The sequence below is a fragment of the Myotis daubentonii genome, chromosome 1 (genome assembly GCF_963259705.1).
Source record: "Myotis daubentonii chromosome 1, mMyoDau2.1, whole genome shotgun sequence".
In the NCBI taxonomy this organism is placed as follows: domain Eukaryota; kingdom Metazoa; phylum Chordata; class Mammalia; order Chiroptera; family Vespertilionidae; genus Myotis; species Myotis daubentonii.
In genome coordinates this window covers 124705341-124722130 of record NC_081840.1, presented here as the reverse complement: position 1 = coordinate 124722130, position 16790 = coordinate 124705341, and the positions used below count along the sequence as shown (strand labels likewise).

General features: G+C 41.7%; 1 pseudogene; it reads right to left on the bottom strand.

Annotated features, from left to right (window-relative positions):
- Nucleotides 1–15820: 15820 nt before the first annotated feature.
- LOC132224832 (small nucleolar RNA SNORA42/SNORA80 family) lies at nucleotides 15821–15922 on the bottom strand (annotated as a pseudogene).
- Nucleotides 15923–16790: the final 868 nt, after the last annotated feature.

Genomic DNA, 16790 nt, shown 5'->3' with positions numbered 1-16790 from the left:
CAAACAGAAGAGGATGAGGAAATGTAAAGATGGATACAGAGTTGGCAGTAATGTGACCACAAGCCAAGGGTTGATAGCCACCAGAAGCTGGACAAGGCAAGAAATTATTCTCCCACAGGGCTTCCAGAAGGCGTGTGCCTTTCCTGACACCTTGATTTGGACTCTTGGCCTCCAAACTAAAATTATTTTGTTTTAATTTCTGAAGTTTGTGATGACTCATTGCAGCATGCATAAGAAACTATGGTAATACAGGTTTTGGCAATGCGAAGTGGGGTGCTGCTGAAACTACTGTCTCAAAGTGTGGAAGATGTTTTAGAATTAGATCATGGATAAAGGTTGGGAGCATTTTGAGACTTGTGATAGAAAAAGCCTAAATTGTAATGAGAGCTCAGAAGAAAGTGAGAGGCAAACCAAAACTTTTGTCATAGAGAATGCATATATTGTCATGAGCAGAGTGTTGAGAGAAATATTGATCTTAAAAGTGTTTCTGGGAAAAGCTCAGAAGAAAATGAGTATCCTATTCTAAACTGGAGGAGAGTCGATTGTTGTTATATAAATGGAAGCAAACTTGGCTGACTTGTGTTCTACATTCTTATGGAGAATAGAATTTTATGTGAAGTTCTTCGATATTTAACTGAGGAGATTTCCAAGCAACGTGTTGAAGGTGTGGCCTGGTTTCCTTTTTCTGATTAAAATAAAATGTAAGAGGAAAATAAATTCAGGAAGAAACTATTAAGACAAAAGAAATCAGCACTTGATCATTTGAGAAGTTTGCAGCATATCCAGACTGCAGAATAAATGCTCATGTTGGGAGATTCTCTGATAGGAACCCATGCTCTGGAGAGAAGCCAAAGGTGTGGCTGTACCAACTTTTGTTGAAGAGATTGGATGTGTGACTCAGTGGGGCTCACACAATCTCAGGGAAGCCAGTAATAGAGATGGAGTTATCCAGGAAAGATCTGTGAAGGACTCTCTCATATGACATGAATCCCCTTGACATACACAAAGACCCACCCAGTTTTTGAGAATTTTCTATCAGCAGACACATTGCCAGCCTGGTCTGAAAGGAACGGAGACAGGACACACGGAAAACTTTTGGACTTCCAGGAGTTAGTAGGCAGGAAGGTTTTGGTAGAGCTACTTGCCAGAAAATATGTTAGCCTTAAAGAAAAAATGATGACTCTATTGATGTAAGAAATGTCCAAACCTGTACCAAATTTTTATAAGACTTTACTTGTGCCAAAACTTATCAACACCAGGAAGCAATATCTCAAATACTTTGAATAACAGTTTGCAGTTTCTTTTATGCATTTGTGATTAAGGAGGGAATGTAAGGAAGATTACATGAATGTGGGAGAAATCTAGGTGGGGATGGATTACAGGATAGTTAAAATTGTGTGGTCTCTTTTGGGTAGATAGGTATTAGAAGAAGAGGTCTGATGGGGCATTTTAAAGGCATGTTAACCTAGATGCACAGAACCAATTGACAGGGCTTGCTTGAAGCAAAGATAAACCTTTTTGTAAAAAAGCTATATACTAGGGGCATGACTGCCCACCATGACCTTCCCAGTTAGGAATTTATGATCAGATCACCTTACAAGGATACTCTCCATAAAATTACCTTCTTTGTCCACAACTCTAAGGGTGAAGCCATGATCCCAGAGACTGGTACCATACCCCTTCGTCCCCTGCCCCCTGAGGCAGAAGAATTAGTTTCAGGCTCAAGGTTTACCAAGCTGCCACTGGGGCCTCTGAGAAGCTGGTCCAAAGTGCAGAATCACAAGTCTAATGAGTGGAGACTAGAATCAGAGAGGACCATTCTCAGACCCTGAAATCTCATGGAATTTGCCCTGCTGCATTTCAAACTTTCTTCAGATAGATTACCCCTTCCTTCCCTTCCAGTTTCTCATTTTTAGAATGGAAATGTCTAAGATTGTTATTCTATGCTTTTTCTATTATTGTATTTTGAGAGCAGGTAGCTGGTTTGTAAATTTCACAGGTCTGCAGACAGAGGAGGATTTTGACCTAGGATGAATCATACTTAGGGTTTCATTCAGATCTGATTTATGAGATGAGATTTGGGACTTTTGAGTTCATAATATTTACATGGGATTTTATACTTATAGTTGATGCCATAACGGGTTGACATTTTGGGGAATGTTGGGATGAGTTGAATGTACTTTTCACATGTAACAGACATGAATTTCAAGGGCCAGAATGTAGACTGTCATGGTTTAAATTTCAGCCCTCAGAAAGATAAGTTCCAAATCCCTGGAACCTGTGAATATTACCTTATGGATACATGAGGAAAAAGAGTCTTTGAAGGATCTTGAGCTGGAATTATCTTGGATTATCCAGGTGGGCCCTAAATCTAATGACAAGGGTCTTGTCAACCTAAGAAATGTTCAAACTCGGTAGGGAATTTTTATGAGTTTATTTGAGCCAAACTTACCACAATTGCTAGGAAGAAAAATTTCAACAAACTGAGAAAATGCTCCAGAGAATGGTAGTTTTGTAGTTTTTTTTTTTTTAATACATTAACAATAAAAAGAGAAGTTGTAAGTAGGTTACATGAAATCCACTGGTGATATATTAGGAAGGCACAGAAATCAAAGCAGGAAATCTCTGGGATCGGATAGAAAGTAAAACGATGGACATAGCCTTCTTTCACACAAGTGGTACAGGATAGTTAACAGTTAACAATTAACATGATGGCAATGACAATGAGGGGAATTGTGGTCTCTGCTCTAGTGGTACCTGTACTTTGAGAAATCTGGAAAAATGGTAATTACATTGTTTATACAAAGGCAGGCTTATCAGATATGTTATCCTAGATGCAAAATGTCAACAGACAGGCTTGTTAAGGTGAAGATGGACCTTTGTCAGGGAAGATTCTAGGCTAGGACATAAATACCCACCATAAAGTGCTTTGAGTTTAAAAAGTTTTAATTTTAAACCATCCTATGTAGTCACTTTTGTCTCTAAGTTTGTAAGGCTCCCTGCAAGCCTCTCCTGAGCTTGTCAGGGTTAGTATGTGGCCCCTTTTTGTCCAGTCTTTATAAGAGATAGAAGAGAAAACACACATGAGGAAGGCAATGTGATGACAGAGACAGAAACTGAGTTTGGAGTGATATTGCCAGAAGCTACCAATGCCAATGTCCACCAGAAGCTGGAAGAGATGAAGAAAAATCCTCCTCTAGAGACTGCAGAAGAAGTATGGCCCTGCTGACACCTTACTTTTGGACTTCTTACCCCCAGAATTGTAAGAGAATAAATTTCTGTTAATTTAATCTTCCAAATTTGTGGTAATTTTTTTTAAAAAAATATTTTTTATTGATTTCAGAGAGGAAGGGAGAGGGAAAGAGAGATAGATCAATGATGAGAGAGAATCATGGATTGGCTGCCTCCTGCACACCCCCTACTTAGGATCAATCCCACAACCTGGACATGTGCCCTTGACCAGAACTGAACCCGAGACCCTTCAGTCTGCAGATCAACACTCTATCCACTGAGCCAAACGAGCTAGGGCTGTGGTAATTTTTATGGCACCCCAAGAAACTAATAGTGTATCACTTTCAACCGGTTTTCTTTCTCTAAGAAATTGAAGCTTTCTCAATCATGATTCCAATTTACCCCTTTGGATTATGGTGACAATGAGGCTCTATTCTTCACCTCCCTCCAAGGCAGCCAACATCTGTTATTCTCAGGGAAGCTAATTCCCTGTAGAAAGACTCTTTTCTCTGCCTCTATAACTGTCACCTCTCAGGTTGTTGGAGCACATCCTGAATAACTTCTACTTTTTTCTTTTCAAAAAGAATCTTAGTACAGCACCCACAGCCACACTTTATCCTCTTTCCTATCATATGGTCTCAAGGACCCCACTGCTGTTTTCCGTGCACTCTGCAGCCCACTTCTTTATGATGTACCCCTCTTGGAATTCAAATGTACATTTGCATTTTAATGGAAATATGGTATAATTGACTTCCTCTGAATGTTTAAATAATTAAGACCTCACACTTACATTTTAATCCAGATATGTTTTAGCCCTATCTTTGGGGGGAAAGAGATGTTTTTGACAGGTAGCAATTGTACCTATGGAAGCCTACTGTGTGCCAAGCACCATGTAAATATTATAGGGGTCACTCCAATATGTGCTTCTGGGGTATATGGATTTTTTTTTTACAGTTGACATTTATCCTATCTAATAAAAGAACAATATGTAAATTAACCATTACTCTGCAACAAAGATGGAGGCTCCCATAGTGACAGGGGCAGGATGCCGGCGTCCCCAGAGGGAAGGGAGGGGAGGGGCCTCAGGCCAGAGGCCTGGGCCAGGGATGCTGGCATCGTTGCAGGCTGAGCTGAGCCCCCCCCTCCTTTGCACGAATTTCATGCAGTGGGCCTCTAATATATATATGCACGAAATTAATAATGCCAGAATGTTATTTAGACAACTATATTGTCTAAAGTTTTACATAGGTCTAATTTTTCCCTGATTGATGCCCCCCCAGCCATTCCCACCCCCAAGGGCAAGCCCCCACCACCCCAGTGTCGGTGTCCATTGGTTATGCTAATATGTATGCACACAAGTCCTTTGGTTGCTCTCTAATCCCCCCACCTCCCTTGTCATTTGTCTCTGGATCTATTTTTATTCATTAGTTTATGTTGATCATTATATCCCAGATATGAGTGAGATCATGTGATATTTATCTTTCTCTGACTGACTTACTTTGCTTAGCATAATGCTCTCCAGTTCCATCCATGCTGTTGCAAATGGTAAAAGTTCCTTCTTTTTTATAGCAGCATAGTATTCCATTGTGTAGATGTACCACCGTTTTTTAATCCATTCATTTGCTTATGGGCACTTGTGTTGTTTCCAAATCTTAGCTATTGTAAATTGTGCTGCTATGAACATAGGGGTGCATATATTCTTTCTGATTGGTGTTTCTGGTTTCTTGGGATATATATTCCTAGAAATGGGATTACTGGGTGAAATGGGAGTTCCACTTTTAACTTTCTGAGGAAATACCATACTGTCTCCCACAGAGGCTGCACCAATCTGCATTCCCACCAGCAGTGCACGAGGGTTCCTTTTTCTTCACATTCTAGCCAGCACTTGTCATTTGTTGATGGATTGTTTTGAGATAAAGGCAACTGAGATCTTGAGGGCTCAAAATAAGCTCCCCTTATCCCTCTTAACTACCTGAAAGAATTTGAATTATGGGCCTTGCTCATAATAAGAGATTATCACAGATAACCTTTTTTTTGACCTATCTATAGGGCAAGACAAAGTTTTAATTACTGAACATCTGCTCTTCTTATCTTCCTATTATGACCTTCCTCCTCTCTGAAGCCCCATAGTTAAAAATGTTATATATACCTCATTTTCTGATTCTCTCATGTATGTGTTGTTCCTGACTCTCTCATGTATATAGAATACTTATGCATACACATGCATTAAATTTGGTTAATTTCTCTTATTAATCTGTCTCATGTCAATTTAATCATAAGAGAAGACAAAAGAGCTTTGAGATAGAGTAAAATTTCTTCCTCCCCATAATATCATAACATTTAATCCTCACAATAGTCTTTACTTCATCCCCAGTTTGCAGACTAGAACTAAAGACAAAGAGGTAGTAGGTGACTCAAACAAACTTACATGGTTTTGAGAACTTAAGATTTTTCCAGTCTTCTACTTATGTTTTAGATGTTATTTTCTCTACTGTTAAAGCCTGACACAATCAATTTTGTTTAAACCTATTTGTTCTCATTTTGAACCATTACTATCTCATTGGCAGAAATAATAGTAACTTACAGTTGACTTTATTGAGTACTTAGTACTGCTGTCCAGAGTCCTAAACTTTATATATTAATTATCATGTGTGATGTGTCAATAGCCTTATTAGATGTCTACCAGTTTCATGATTATAGAAGAGGAAACTAAATCTTAGGTTAATTATCTTACTCAAAATCACAATTAGTTTGATGTAGGACATGTATTTGCTGCAGATATATCTTGTTGACATAAGAAACTTCCAAACCTGTAGATAATTTTTGTGAGTTTATTTGAGCTCAAGTGATGACAATTGCTAGGAAGCAAAATCTCAACTAATTGAGAAAATGCTCTGGAAAATGGCTGTTTTACCACTTTATTTTAAACATCAGAGCAAAAGGGGAATACATAAGGAGGTTATATGAAGTCCATTGGTGCTAGATTAGGGAAGGGGGAGGATGCAAAGTGGAGAAATCTCTGACATTGGATAAAAAAGTAAAATACATACTTCTTTCACATTGGTGGGTATAGGATAGTTAACAATTAACTTTTGCAGCACATAGATGTGGAATGCAGAACAAGATAATAATGAGGGGTTCTGTGGTATCAAGTTCTGGTTGGAGATTGTACCCTGAAGGGTCTAATAAAAGGGGATTACTCTGAATTCCAAAGGTATAGTTTATCTTAGATGCAAAAAGACAATCGATAGGCTCAGTTAAGGTAAACAATGATCTTTGTCAAGGAAGATACCAACCTAGGATGTGACTACTCACCATGACTCACTTTTAATTGTTCAATAGGTGCTTTCTGGTTACATACTGAATAATTGTTGATAAAAATAAATGTCAGAATGTTATCCTATCTAATAAAAGAGAAACATGGTAATTGGCGTACGACCACTACCCTTCCCATTGGCTAATCAGGGTGATATGCAAATTAACTGCCAGCCAAGATGGCAGCCGGCAGCCAGGCAGCTTGAAACTAACATGAGACTTGCTTGCTTCAGTGACGGAGGACTGCAACGTTCCCCGCCTGCCTTGCCGGCCTCTGAGCTGGCAGTTTGAAACATAGTTACAAAAATAGAAGCTAAACAAAAGCCCAGAAACCAGCTTTCAGCTAGCCGGGATCTCAGACCTGGAGTTGATACAGAGTTTCAATTGTAGAACCTAAACAAACCAGATACCTGCTTTCAGGAGCAGAGGCCTAAGAGCTGGAGCCTCAGAGCTAAAGCTGGCCCAGAATAAAAAAGAAAAAAAAAAAAAGGAGCAGTTGGGAGCTTCAGTCACCCGCCAGCCTGAAAACAGCCATCAGCCCCTCACCCAGACTGGCCAGGCACCCCAGTGGGGACCCCCACCCTGAAGGGTGTGTGACCAGCTGCAAACAGCCATCATCCCCTCATCCAGGCTGGCCAGGCACCCCAGTGGGGACCCCCACCCTGATCCGGGACAACCTTCAGGGCAAACCAGCCAGCTGCCACCCATGTACCAGGCCTCTATTCTATATAGTAAAAGGGTAGTATGCCTCCCAGCACCGGGATCAGCGGAGCCGCAAGGTCTCCCGGCACCAGGATGAGCATGACAGGGGCAGTGCCCAAACCCCCTGATCGCCCTGAGGCTCTGTGTGTGACAGGGGGCAGGGCCACAACCTCCCTATCAGCCCTGCTCTGTTCGTGACAGGGGAAGGCGTCCCAACCCCCTGATCGGCCCTGCTCTGTGTCTGATAGGGGGGAGCTCCCAAACCTCCTGATCGCCCTGCAGCTCTGTGTATGACAGGGTGCGGCGCCCCAATCCCCCCACCCCACGGGCCCTGCTCTGTGTGTGATGGGGTAGAGCCATAACCTCCCCATCGGCCCTGCCCTGAGTGTGAGAGTGGCGGCGCCCCAACCCCCTGATAGGCCCTGCTCTGTGGGTAATAGAGGGCTGCGCCCCAACCTCCCCACCCCACAGGCCCTGCTCTGTGTGTGATGGGGGTAGAGCCATAACCTCCCCATCGGCCCTGCCCTGAGTGTGAGAGTGGCGGTGCCCCAACCCCTTGATCGGCCCTGCTCTGTGGGTGATAGAGGGCTGCGCCCCAACCCCCCGGCCCCACGGGCCCTGCTCTGTGTGTGATGGGGTAGAGCCATAACCTCCCCATCGGCCCTGCCCTGAGTGTGACAGTGGTGGTGCCCCAACCCCCTGATCCGCCCTGCTCTGTGCATGACAGGGGGTTGCGCTGCAACCTCCCCATCAACCCTGCCTTGAGTGTGACAGGGGGCGGCGCCCCAACCCCCCAATCGGCCCTACCCTGAGCATGACTGAGTGTGGCATCACAACCTCCCAATTCTCCCTGCTCTGTGCATGACAGGGGAAGGTGCCCCAACTCCCCAATCAGCCCTGCTCTGAGCCTGACCAGGGGCTGCACCTAGGGATTAGGCCTGCCCTCTGCCACCCTGGAGCAGGCCTAAGCCAGCATGTTGTTATCTCTTGAGGGGTCCCAGACTGCGAGAGGGCACAGGCCGGGCTGAGGGACCTCCCCCCCTCTCCCCGAGTGCACAAATTTTTGTGCACCAGGCCTCTAGTTTATATATAATGACCTAAAAAAGTCATTTTAAACAGCTTTTAATTAAAGGGTATTAAAAAAAAAATACAACTCCTGAAACATGAGTAACATGAAAAATAAGAAAAGATCTAAAATTTTTTTTTTTTAATGAAAATCTGAAATTTATTTATTTATTTATTTATTTTTTTTATTGCTTAAAGTATTACAAAGGGTATTACATATGTATCCATTTTATCCCCCCGCCCTAGACAGTCCCCTAGCCTCCCCTATCACCCAGTGTCTTATGTCCATTGGTTATGCTTATATGCATGCATACAAGTCCTTTAGTTGATCTCTTACCCCCCTACCTCCTGCCCCCCAACCCTCCCCGGCCTTCCCGCTGCAGTTTGACAATCTGTTTGAGGCAGCTCTGCCTCTGTATCTATTATTGTTCAAAAGTTTAGAATGGTCTCTATTGTCCATGAATGAGTGAGATCATGTGGTATTTTTCCTTTATTGACTGGCTTATTTCACTTAGCATAATGCTCTCCAGTTCCATCCATGACGTTGCAAATGGTAAGAGTTCCTTCCTTTTTACAGCAGCATAGTATTCCATCGTGTAGATGTACCACAGTTTTCTAATCCATTCATCTACTGATGGGCACTTAGGCTGTTTCCAGATCTTAGCTATGGTGAATTGAGCTGCTATGAACATAGGGGTGCATATATCCTTTCTGATTGGTGTTTCTGGTTTCTTGGGATATATTCCTAGAAGTGGGATCACAGGGTCAAATGGGAGTTCCATTTTCAGTTTTTTAAGGAAACTCCATACTGTCTTCCATAGTGGCTGCACCAGTCTGCATTCCCACCAGCAGTGCACAAGTGTTCCTTTTTCTCCACATCCTCTCCAGCACTTGTCCTTTGTTGATTTGTTGATGATAGCCAGTCTGACAGGTGTGAGATGGTACCTCATTGCTGTTTTGATTTGCATCTCTCGGATGATTAGTGACTTTGAGCATGTTTTCATATGTCTCTTGGCTTTCTGAATGTCCTCTTTTGAAAGGTGTCTATTTAGGTCCTGTGCCCATTTTTTGATTGGATTGTTTATCTTCCTTTTGTTAAGTTGTATGAGTTCCCTATAAATTTTGGAGATTAGGCCCTTATCAGATATGTCATTGGCAAATATGTTTTCCCACACAGTGGGTTTTCTCGTTGTTTTGTTGATGGTTTCTTTTGCTGTGCAGTAGCTTTTTATTTTGATGTAGTCCCATTTGTTCATTTTTTCTTTAGTTTCAAGTGCCCTAGGAGCTGTATCAGTGAAGAAATTGCTTCGGCATATGTCTGAGATTTTGTTGCCTTTGGATTCTTCTAGAATTTTTATGGTTTCCTGTCGTACATTTAAGTCCTTTATCCATTTTGAGTTTATTTTTGTGTATGGTGTAAGTTGGTGGTCTAGTTTCATTTTCTTGCATATATCTGTCCAATTTTCCCAACACCATTTATTGAAGAGACTATCTTGGCTCCATTGTATGTTCTTGCCTCCTTTGTCAAATATTAATTGAGCATATTGGTTCGGGCCGATTTCTGGGCTCTCTATTCTATTCCATTGATCTATATGCCTATTCTTGTGCCAGTACCAGGCAGTTTTGAGAACAGTGGCTTTGTAATACAACTTGATGTCTGGTATTGAGATCCCACCTACTTTGTTCTTTTTCAGGATTGCTGCAGCTATTCGGGGTCTTTTTTTATTCCAGATGAATTTTTGGAGAGTTCGTTCTAGATCTCTGAAGTATGCTGTTGGTACTTTAATGGGAAGTGCGTTGAATTTATAGATTGCTTTGGGTAGTATGGACATTTTAATGATGTTGATTCTACCAATCCATGAACACGGTATGTTCTTCCATCTGTTTATGTCTTCCTCTATGTCTTTTTTCAACGTCCTGTAGTTTTCTGAGTAGAGGTCTTTTACCTCTTTAGTTAAGTTTATTCCTAGGTAGCTTAGTTTTTTCGGTGCAATGGTAAACGGGATTGTTTTTATAATCTCTCTTTCTGAAAGTTCACTATTGGTGTATAGAAATGCCTCAGATTTCTTGGGGTTAATTTTGTATCCTGCTACATTGCCAAATTCATGTATTAAGTCTAGTAGCTTTTTGATGGAATCTCTAGGGTTTTGTATGTATAATATCATGTCGTCTGCAAATAAGGACAGTTTTACTTCCTCTTTTCCAATTTGGATGCCTTTTATTTCTTCTTCTTGCCGAATTGCAATGGCTAACACTTCCAGTACTATGTTGAACAGGAGTGGTGAGAGGGGGCATCCCTGTCTTGTTCCTGTTCTTAGGGGAAATGGTGTTAGTTTTTGTCCGTTGAGTATGATGTTGGCTGTGGGCCTGTCATATATGGCTTTTATTATGTTGAGGTATGATCCTTCTACTCCCACCTTGCTGAGAGTTTTTATCAAAAATGGGTGTTGAATTTTGTCAAATGCTTTTTCTGCATCAATTGATATGACCATGTGGTTTTTTTCTTTCAATTTGTTTATGTGATGTATCACGTTTATTGATTTGCGGATATTGTACCATCCTTGCATCCCTGGGATAAATCCTACTTGGTCATGGTGTATGATCTTTCTGATGTACTGCTGGATCCGATTTGCTAAGATTTTGTTGAGGATTTTGGCATCTATGTTCATGAGGGATATTGGCCTGTAATTCTCTTTCATTGTGTTGTCTTTACCTGGTTTTGGTATTAGGGTGATGCTGGCTTCATAGAATGAGCTTGGAAGTGTTCCTTCCTCTTGAATTTTTTGTAGTAGTCTGAGGAGGATAGGTTTTAGTTCTTCCTTGAATGTTTGGTAAAACTCCCCTGTGAAGCCATCTGGTCCTGGGCTTTTGTTTGATGGAAGCTTTTTGATGACTGCTTCAATTTCTTCCATAGTTATTGGCCTGTTGAGATTTTTAGATTCTTCCTGATTGAGTTTTGGAATGCTGTATTTTTCTAGGAATTTGTCCATTTCCTCCAGGTTGTCTAGTTTGTTGGAGTAAAGCTGTCCATAGTATTTTTTAACAATCATTTGTATTTCTGTGGGGTCTGTTGTTATTTCGCCTCTATCGTTTCTGATTTTATTTATTTGGGTCCTCTCTCTCTGCTTCTTGGTGAGTCTGGCTAGAGGTCTATCAATCTTGTTTATCCTTTCAAAGAACCAGCTCTTGGTTTCATTGATTTTCTGTATTGTTTTTTTGGTCTCTATGTCATTTATTTCTGCTCTAATCTTTATTATCTCCTTCCTTCTGCTCACTCTGGGGTTTTCTTGTTGCTCTCTTTCTAATTCTTTGAGTTGTAGAGTTAGATGATTTACTACCATTTTTTCTTGTTTTTTGAGATAGGCCTGTAGAGCTATAAACTTCCCTCTCAAGACTGCTTTCAATGTGTCCCATAGGTTTTGGATTGTTGTGTTTTCATTGTCATTAGTTTCCAGGATGTTTTTAATTTCTTCTTTGATCTCATTGGTAACCCAATCAATATTTAATAGCATGCTATTCAGCTTCCAGGTGTTTGAGTATTTTGGGTTGTTTTTATTGTAGTTTATTTCTAGTATTATGCCATCGTGGTCTGCGAAGACGCTTTTTATGATTTCAATCTTCTTGAATTTGGGGATACTTTGCTTGTGACCCAATATGTGGTCTATTTTTGAATATGTCCCATGAGCACCTGAGAAGAACGTATATTCTCTGGCTTTGGGGTGAAGTGTTCTGAAGATGTCTATTAAGTCCATCTGATCTAGTGAGTCATTTAGGATTGCTGTATCTTTGCTGGTTGTTTGTCTATAGGACTTATCCAGTGCTGTCAATGGTGTATTAAAGTCCCCTACTATGATTGTATTGTTGTCGATCTCTCCTTTGATATTTTCCAGGAGTTTTTTTATGAATTTGGGTGCTCCTACATTGGGTGCATATATGTTTACCAGGGTTATATCTTCTTGTTGTATTGATCCCTTTAGTATTATGAAGTGGCCTTCCTTATCTCTTGTTAAGGCCTTCACTTTGAGGTCTATTTTGTCCGATATAAGTATTGCTACCCCAGCTTTCTTTTCCTTTCCATTTGCCTGAAAGATATTTTTCCATCCTTTCACTTTCAGTCTGTGTGAGTCCCTTCTAATGAGGTGGGTTTCTTGTAGACAGCAGATGTATGGGTCATGTTTTTTTATCCATTCAGCCACTCGATGTCTTTTGGTTGGAGCATTTAGTCCGTTTACGTTTAAAGTTATTATTGAAAGGTACTTGTTTGTAGCCATTTCTTTTTTTGTGTGGCTGTTTTCTTTCTGAGCTTTTTATTTCTTATTTTTATACCAGTCCCTTTAGCATTCCTTGCATTGCTGGCTTGGTGGTGACAAACTCCCTTAGTCTTTTTTTGTCTGTGAAGCTTCTTATTTCCCCTTCAAGTTTGAATGATAGCCTTGCTGGATAGAGTATTCTTGGATTCAGTCCTTTGCTTTGCATCACTTTGTAAATTTCAGTCCATTCTTTTCTGGCCTGATGTGTTTCTGTTGAGAAGTCATTTGACAATCTAATGGGAGATCCCTTGTATGTAACTTTCCGTCTCTCTCTTGCAGCCTGTAAGATTCTCTCTTTGTCCTGAACATTTGCCATGGTGATTATGATGTGTCTTGGTGTGGGTCTTTTCGGGTTCACCTTGTTTGGGACTCTCTGGGCTTGTGTGACTTTTTTCTTCCCCACCTCAGGAAAGTTTTCTGATATTATTTCTTCGAGTAGGTTTTCTAATCCTTGTTCATCTTTCTGTTGTTCTGGTACTCCTATTATTCGTATGTTGTTTCGTTTCATGTTGTCCCAAAGCTCCCTTAGGCTCTCCTCCTGTCTTTTAATTTTTTTCTCCAATTGCAGTACATTTTGGGTGTGTTTTGCTTCCTTGTCTTCTAATTCACTTATTCGGTCCTCCGCTTCTCCTAGTCTACTGTTGATACTTTCAATGGAGTTTTTCATTGCAGCTATATCACTCTTCATTTCTTCTTGGGTCTTACTTAGGTTGTTGATTTTTTCATCTGTTTCTTCTAGCTTCTTCCATATGTTATCGATTTTTTCATCTGTTTCTTCTAGCTTCTTCCATATGTTATCGATTTTTTCATCTGTTTCTTCTTGCTTCTTGCAGAGGTTGTCGATTTTTTCCTCCATCCGGTTTATGCACTCTAGGATCCTTATTCTGAATTCTTTATCTGTCATGTTGCATGCCTCTGTATTACTTAGCTGCTTTTCTGGAGAGTCCTCCTTCTCTTTCCTTTGGGGGTTTCTTTATCTACCCATGTTTGATCTCACTGACATATCTAGACGTTGAGTGGTTCAGTGGTTGCTCCCTTGGTGGCAGTGACTCCTTGGTCTGTGGTTGCTCTTCGGGCGGTTGCGGTAGCAGCTGCTCTTCAGTTGGCAGCAGCTCCTCTGGTGGGTGCTGTTCACAGCTGTGGTGGCTCTTCCGGCTGGTGGGGCGAGGTTTCACGTACAGCTGCTGTTCCTCAGCAGAGGATGAGGTGCTCAGGAGGTTGCTGTTGCTTGGATCTGCTGCGTTGATTTAAAGGCACAAAATACAACACAACAAGGCACCACGTACCAGGCACTATACACAAATATATTCACGATATTAATAACCCCAATTAAAGGTGACCACCTGAATTAAGAGAATTAGGGGATAAGGAAGAAGGAAGAGAAAAAGAGAAAAGAGAAAAAGGAAAAGAAAAGTAGGGACCAAAAAAAGGGAGTGCAAAAATGAAATTGGGAAAAAGGAAGGGGGAAAATAAAAGCGAGAAAAGAAAAGAAAAAAAAAAAGAGCAAAAAGAGAGAATGAAGTGGAAGAGGGAAGAGACTTTTTATATGAGGAGAATACTCCTATAGAACAGCCATTAATCCCAACAAATTCCAGCAACAGCTCCCTGGATATGAATGCAAACTAGAAACAACCAATAATATAACGATGAAAATAGAATGGTGAACACTAATCCCAAAATAAAATAAAGAAAAAATAAAATGGCACTTTAAAAAATGGTAAAATGTTAGCAGTAATAATACTGGTTAAAAATAAGAAGGTAGTAATCAAAAGGGTAAAATCAGGTGATGGAAAAAGAAGAAAAGAAAGAAAAAAAAAAGAAAAAAAAAGAACAGAAAAAAAAGAATGAAAAAAAATTGGTTTCTTAGTTAAAAAGTGAAAAAAGAAAAAAAATTGCAGTAGTGGAGGTCCTTCGTTTCTTCTATTCTTCAGTGTGGCTCGCCTTAGACCTTCCAGGTATTCAGGAGAGTGTTGAGTTTCCCTGCGATATACTGTTCCTCTGTGTTGTAAACCACAGTCCTTATTTTAAAGCATGCCGCATTTATTTCCCAGACTGCCTTATTTTGTGTTTAGCAAAGAGTCAGTTTGTGGGTCAGCCTCTGGGTGGCAGTCTTCTGGGGTTGGCCTCTGAGGCTATAGGGCCTCTCTGTCCAGTGGAAGTTCACTGCCCAGAGCTGACTGCGTAATAGTTAGTTACTGGCGCTGTGTTGTTGCTGGGATTGAAAATCCCCCTATAGGCCAGACCCTGTTAACTCCCAGGGACTGATCAGGATATCTTAATCCTTGATCTCGTACAGGGTGGAATCTGGGTGTGGCTGTGCTCCTTGCCTGGGGGCTGGGGGGAGGAGACTCACTCTCAGGAGCGGGTGGCTTCCCCAGTCCTGGGCTCAGGGGTGTCTCAGCACTCAATTCACTACCACCTCTCCCGGCTCCCCCTCTTTCCCCAGTCTCTCCCCAGATTCCACTCCTCAGCACACTCTCCCTCTCTTCAGCACAGGTGAGTGTCTGTATCCGAAATGTCCCATGAACAGGATTCAGTGTAAACAAACAAACAAATGCCGGCCGCGGAAACGGGGAAGGCTTGGTTTCTGTAAGCTTCTTCTCTTACCGGGACTGCATGGTCAGGTCAGCTCTTCAGGCTGCCCCCTTTAGGCTCAGTCCTCCGCGGTCACAGAACCCAGCTCTCAATTTCCCTGGCGGCGCCAGGAATCCCGCGGTTCTCCTTTCCCCCGTCAGGGGCTGTGCCTGTCCCAAGGGACGCGGCTGTCTGCCACGCGGTCTCCCTCCGACTCTCTGGGCTCAGAGGTCTGGCAAACTTTCCTGCCCAAATCCCTGGTTTTTTTTTACCTTACCAGGGGAGTTCTGCTCTTCCCGGCTGTAAACCCTCTCACCAGCTGAGCAATTTCGCCAATTTGGTGTGAGTGTTACTAGCTTCAGCTGCTCGCTCCATTTGCTCCAGACACGACCTGGGACACGTCTGCCTATATCGCCGCCATCTTGGTTCAAGATCTAAAAATTTTGAAGCACAAATGGAAAAAGAAGAATGCCACAGTCATGGACAAGCTTTGCTGAATAGTCACCACTTAGATATTACGTGCAAATGTGAAGTGTTCTTATTTGAAACTCTCCAAGAATTGTAATAGCAGCCCCTTACCAATTTATTATTATTTTTTTATTTTTATTTTTATTTTATTTTTTTACTGTACAGCCCCCTTCAGTGCTCACAGCCCAAGGGTAAGGAGGCTGGGCAATGGTTTGAGGCTGCAACTTCCTCTGGCATGGGTCCACTAAGCCCCTTACTAATTTATAAGATCAGTTTTAACTTCTGTTGCCAGAGAAATCAGTGGGTCTAATTTCCCTGACACTAGTGGGAGTGGGTTGGCTCTTGCAATATCTTTAGAAAATGTATTTTCCAAGACTTGTACGAGAGGATGAATGGTTTTTATTTACATGGAATTATATTTCTCAGGTTGCAAAGTCCCATTGTCTTTAAACCAGTCCTGGAAATGTGCAGCTGGCGGTTCAGTAGAGATAAAAGTAGGGCCACTGTCCAGGGTGTCCATTCCATGGTGGAACTGAGTCCGATACAGCAGTAGGCTAATCACAGTCCATTAGTTCATTATGTGGAGTCCACCTGGCTGTGGGCCATGTGAGTGCAGAGCATGTGAGCCCTGCAAGCCAGGAGTCAGGAGTGAGCAGCAAGAGAGAGAAAGAGAGAGGCTCCCTTGTTCAGGAGCTAAAGTATCAAACCTTTCTTTGCTTGCAGTGGCCATGCCTTTTCTGGCCATTGACTTGTTCCCAGGTGTGACTGACAGGTAAACATCTTCCTATGTCACCCAGACCTTACGGGGCATTTATCTATTGTTCAGTCCCTTCCCCCAGTGATCTACAGGGACAGAACTGGAGAATGTTTACTGCAGGTTTCTGGCAAAACTGTATAAATGGCATGCCTATATAATCTAGTCTTCCCTTTACTTTTTCCTCATAAATAATAACCAGATTATTATAACAGTATAAATTCAACATAATCTAGATAGATATGAGGAAGTTTCTGAAAGTATAAATCTGCAAGGTTCAAGCTCACATTCCTACACTCTTTTTTTTTTTCCTCCTGGGCCTGCTTTCCTCCTCTTTGTCCTAGACTGATGATGTGTGCCTGTGTGCTGGT